Here is a 6,348-nt window from a genome sequence, read left to right on the forward strand (position 1 = left end):
TTGTGAGTCCAGGAGTCCATTGAAGCTGTAAATACCTGTAAATATGCTAGGTCTGTAGACCATCAGCTGTGTCACTCTTTCAATCTGATTCAGACAGATGTTTTACTCTGATATGATACCTCTCTGTGTGGAGATCAGAGGATGCCTCCATAGGTCGCGTCATGGGATCTTACTCATCAGCATTGAGACTTCAAAGTTCTCAGGGGGCACGGGGGCTCAGCCGTCCAAGGCGCCGCAATTTGCTGTGCAGAGTTGCGTCCCTTTGGCACACCAGAAACCTGTGATTGTGGGTTCCAATCTCGGTTCGCCCCAATTATGTTTCTAGGTTTGTCAGCACCATACCCCTGCTCGTGGGTTTCACCGAAGTGGTAAACATCTAAGACCTGCATCACTTCGGGCTTTCCTCCCACATTAAGCTGACACGCCGTGATATATCTGGAAAACTGTTAAAAGCGGCGATAAACAACTCACTCACTCATAGTTCTCAGTGTGAGTGAAAGAAGCATTCAGAAAATTATATCTGATTTCTGTATCTCAAAACATTATCTGGATTATTGAATGAAGAAACATATAGCCTTGATATTTTATAATGGATATTTTCTCTATCCTTTCGTTCCTGTTGCTACCCTGCCTGCTGCTCGATCTTAAGGGGCTAAAACAAGGACTTGTCGGCTCGTTGTCAGTATACTGTGTCTGAATGGGTATTAATGTTAAACTGTGGCATGGTATCTCAGTGGGCTAGCACAATTACACAGTCAAACAGTCATGTGCATGCACATCGTATGAGTGAAATAATCTCCAACACGCCAATATTCACGGTTGAACGTCACCTCACATGTGAGCACCATGGCATCTCCACCCAAAAGTGTGTACTGTAGAGGGTTTTGTGTTCGTTTTTTTTTTTTTCTTTAACTGTTATCTAAAGGTCTGAATAAAGGTGGTAAAGAAATTAAACTGAATCTGTTTAGAATGTTGACATCTGATTGGTTAAAAACCCAATTTGTCCCATGCATCTTTCATAAAGATTGGGCCCCCTGAAGATTCCGGGGTAGAATAGGTCTTCAGCAACCCATGCTTGCCGTAAAAGGTGACTCTGCTTGTCGTAAAAGGCAACTAACAGGATCGGGTGGTCAGGCTCACTGACTTGGTTGATGCATGTCATCGATCCCAATTGCGTGGATCGATGCTCATGATGTCAATCACTGGATTGTCTGGTCCAGACTCGATTATTTACAGACCACCGTCATATAGCTGGAATATTGCTGAGTGCGGCGTTAAACAACAAAGCAAATCAGAAAGATTGGGCAGTTTGGTCAGGGTCATCTAACATGTACTGTGGAGGTGTTAGATTTTCACGCAGAGGTAATCTATCAGAGTAAAAGAGCTGATTTAAATTCAGATGTAAAAGTCTTGCATTAAAGTATTTACATGCATTCAGTTTTCTGTTAATTGTTCTGACTTGTGTTTCAGCATGAACAGTATAGCCTGAAGGACAATTCAGTTGTTGTCAGTCAACATTTCTTGTCAGTCAAGTGTTGTCCACTTGTTTCAAACTTTGCATTAGTGACGTCCAGGGCCCCTTTCCTCAAAGCGATCTTAGCAATACGACTACCGTAAGTTCATGTAAAAGGGAGTTACGATTCTCTTAGCGCTAAGATCGCTTTGTGGAACGAGGCCCAGGTTCTTAGTTGCTCCTGAATGGGGCACTGTAGTTAGTTCGTCATTGTTTGTTTGTTAAATGCCTTAGTCAGCAATGTTCCTGCTATATCATGGCAGCCTGTAAATGTTCAAGCCTGGACCAGACAAACCAATGATTTATTATGTTAGGCATGTCCTGGCAATCACCGAAGTCCCTTAGGCTGACCACAGATCTATTTGGCACCTTTTATAAAGAACATTGGTTGGGGACCTCTTCAAGTCCAGAATCCCTGCAGGTTCCTTATGAAGATGCTCTATCTCATCTAGACTTGGACAGTCACCACAGCTGCATGTCAGGATCTGCAGAATCTGGGCTTGAGAACAAATCCACCCTGATCAAAACACCCAGTGGGCAGTCCGGGTTACAAGTGAGCCCCAGAAACATGCTGGTCGTTAGAGGTCAGCAAATAATTGGTGTTCAGGCTCAGTGACTTGGTGGGGCGGTCGGGCAGCCTGGTGGTTAAAGTGTTCGCTCGTCACACCGAAGACCCGGGTTTGATTCCCGACATGGGTAAAATGTGTGAAGCCCATTTCTGGTGTCCCCCGCAGTGATATTGCTGGAATATTGCTAAAAGCCGCGTAAAACCATACTCACTCACTCAGTGACTTGGTTGAATACGGGTCATCAATCACTGGATTGTTAGGTCAGAACACAATTATTTATTGGCTGCCGTCATATAGCTGGAATATTGCTGAGACATTATGGTTCCTCGTTTGTCAGTCCCATAGCAGTGCTTGTGGGTAACCTCTTCACATAAGTTCAAGTGACCTTATGGCATAGTGCCTTGTCCATGGTCAATCTGTCCCTGTTGAAATTAATTTTTGACATAAGGACTTTTGAAGCTGAAATTGAGCACAATTTATCCCGCTTTGGGTCTTTTAAGATTCCTCTTGGAGTTCTGATCAGTGTTTTACCATTGCAAATGTGGCAGCCATCTTGAAATGACCTGAGGGTCGATTAGTTGCCTTCATGCCTCATCATCTTGAACAATGATGTGGCATGAAATAATATGAGTGAAACATATATGTATAGACAAATTATATGAAATGAAGAAGGGTGCATTTTGTAATTATTGTTGCATTTCTGGGCATCTGAAATGGACATATTATAGACTTACAAGGGCTGTATTTGATATATTTGTTACAGGGTCTGTATGACAGACTATTCCGGGCACCACAGTTCACTGTACAGAGTTGCGTCCCTTGGGTGCGCTAGAAACTATGATTGTGGGTTCGAATTCGATTTGCCCTGTTTTTGTTTCTGGGTTTGTCACCACCATACCCGTACTCTGTGTGTCGATCCCTGAAGATCTGGGCTAAAATAGGTCTTCAGCAACCCATGCTTGCCCTAAAAGGCGACTCTGGTTGTTGTAAGAGGGGACTAACGGATCGGCTGGTCAGGATCGCTGACTTGGTTGATGCATGTCAACGTTTCCCAATTGCCTGGATCGATGCTCATGATGTCAAACACTGGATTGTCCGGTCCAGATTATTTACAGACTGCTGTCATATAGCTGGAATATTGCTGAGTGTGGCGTTAAACAACAAACAAACAAAACTTGGTGTGTGTCACCAAAGTGGTAAATGTCTGAAACCTGCATCACTCTGGGCTTGTCTCCCACATCAGCTGACAATCTGTGATATAACTGGAATACTTTTAAAAGTGGGGGTTAAACCCAACTCACTCACTACTAGTGTACGTTCAACATTCACAATAACGTTTTGTAGTATAGATTGAAGGTTTTATTTTTTGTACAATGCTGAATATGTAACAATTCTGTTTCTGGGTAATGAATTTCCATGATGCTGTTGAAGAATTAATACTCATTAATATTCATTAATACTCACGTGTTGTTCATGGAACAGATGGAAAACAACAGTCAATATGCAGATTGCAACAACGTATATAAAACAACATGTATATACATCATCAAATATCTCATTTGAAATTAAGTAACACATGGGAATGCATCATTAAAATAGTATAAATATTAATAGATATATTTGTATATATATGATACAATAAACATACATGTATAGCAAAGAACTGTTTTTTAAAAACAGGAACATATTTTCTCTACACATATCAAGCCAACAGATTGATTAATGAAAGTCCCCTTTTCAGTTTACACATGTGTGACTTATTACACCAAGTGGTGTGTGTTGGGGTTGAGACATTAGCATCCCCAGTCAGTCATGAAGACAGGATTCTAGGTTAGTATAGACCTCTACACGCCTGATGGGAGTCTCTGTGACTTGATTGATTGCGTGGTATGGATCGTTGCTCACAATGTAAATCACTGGATTGTCTGATTCGGACTATTTTTTACAGGCCGTCATACAGCTGGACTATTGCTCTGTGCAACATTAGACAGCAATGTGACCTGGCGGAGTGTGTGTTGTACCCGACACTGTAGATCATTGCACAATCAATCACTGGATTGCCTGGTCCAGATTTGATTATTTACAGATCACGATCATATAGGTGGAATATTGCTGGGTGTGACATAAACAGCAAACCAACATAGAAACAACATACCCACAAACCGAATAATGTGAAAACATCAGTATAAGATTTAGTGTGATGGTCATGACAGAACCCTAATTAGCATTTATTGCGTCTTCAATCCCTTAGGGGGCAGTAGGGTAGCCTTGTTAAAGCTTTCGCTCATCATGCCAAAGATCCAGGTTCAATTCCCAACATGGGTACAATGTGTGAAGCCTATTTCTGGTGCCCACTGCCATGATATTGGACTAATGCTAAAAGGGGCGTAAACGCATACTCACTCACTCAGCCCCTTGTTATTGATTGAATAAGTTGATATGCCAAACATCAACATTTGTTCACACACACACACACACACCAACAGGCAGCGAGCAACAATTGCGATGTTAAACCCCATTTCACTTCACCTTGCCATTGATGGAATAATTTGATATGTCAAGCATCATCATTTTCTTTCAAACAACTACATGTACAGACTGCAACCCCTCCCCCTCCCCAATCAGACCTTCATTCAAACTTGATAGTGTCAACCATCAACAAAATTTAACAGAGGAACTTTGTGTATGAACAACCTGTGAAGTATGGGTCCTCACAGAATCTTATATTTGTCATAATCCCCTGTTTAAGATGAAAAGTTGATGTATTTTGGTGCTGACTATCATATATACAGTAGTATCATTTAATTATGTATAATTCTTTTCGCTCATGAAACCTTTTTTGTCATGTCAACACTGCTGGTCTTTCAGTCAGTTGATGGTGTAGTGTAATAATGTATGGGGATTTTATTATTGGGTACAGTATTGAATGTATGTTCCCTTGAGGGATATCACATATTGTAGGTACACAGTGCATGTACCATATTCGACATAATAAGCGTCCCGTTCTAATAAGCGCCCAGGGCCTTATTTACTAATATATTGGCCAGTGAACAATCCCACTTAGCACCCCTTCACAATGATCAATGTACAAAAGACTTATTTATTCGCGTATAATATGCACTCGTGTGTTATATGCACCCTTAATTATGGGCAATTAAATTCTGGAAAAATATATCTGTCGTACATAAACATTGCTATCAGCATAAACCACAAAATATATCTTTCAACTCTGTTTTTTTCACCAAAATAACATTCTAATAAGAGCCCCCTTTTTCTAATTTGAGAGCGCCTATTATGTCGAATACGGTAACTGGATTGATTCATTGAGATGTTCATGCAATGCAATGGATAGGCGAGTGGGACAAGCTCTGGTACACACAGTAGGGGAATATTGATGAAATGAATATATTATTTTTGCATTGCTTGATTTTCTATACCTAAATCAGGCGTACAAATCTCAAAAACTAGGACGTGTCCAAGAAGTTACAAATGTGTATGTTAAGGACTGGTCATGTATTTTTTTAATGGGGGGTTGGTCTTAGGACTCTATCATAATTTGTCAACAGTCTCTTAATTAATGTTCAGATTTACAATATTTTTCTTTGAAAAAATAGACATGTCATTACTTCCAGGACGGATTATCCAGAAGTAGCACTTGTTATCCAGGAATACCATCAAGATGTAATCAGTTATTTGTGTTGCCAAAAAGTGAAACAAACATTTCAATCAAAAGAAAGTGTTTTTGGATAGAGAGGATGAACAATGTATAAGCCATTGAACTTTTAAATAAAAAAAAGTAAATTGGTTGGTGAAAAAATTGGTTAAAAAAATGATTAGCGCTGTCAATATTAATTCACTTATTAAAGCATATCGATGAATAATATTCTTGGCAGGACAAATATCCTAACCTGTCTGTATTTGACGCCCATATATCTCAACATGTGTGATGACATGATAGAAGATAAAGTAATGTGTGTGTAAACACAGTGATTGTAACAAGTGACGATGATTGAGAGGTGTCAACAAGGGCTGCCATACTGTTTGGTAATATGAAAATATTATTTGTGGTCGGAAGCAAATCTTCCAGTAGTCATTGGAGTTCTTCCTGAAAATCATTAATATCAGGACTGAATGAATGAATATTGTTTGCTGCATCAGCAATTTTGCAGCTATTCGTGGTGTTACCAGGAGAGATGATCATTGGACATTGAACTGTGTGGATCTAACCAATCAGTGGTTGTAGGACCTTGGGGATATTGATTTGGG

Source organism: Haliotis rufescens, unplaced genomic scaffold (assembly GCF_023055435.1).
Source record: "Haliotis rufescens isolate VD_foot unplaced genomic scaffold, xgHalRufe1.0.p SCAF_8, whole genome shotgun sequence".
NCBI classification, from domain to species: Eukaryota; Metazoa; Mollusca; class Gastropoda; order Lepetellida; family Haliotidae; genus Haliotis; species Haliotis rufescens.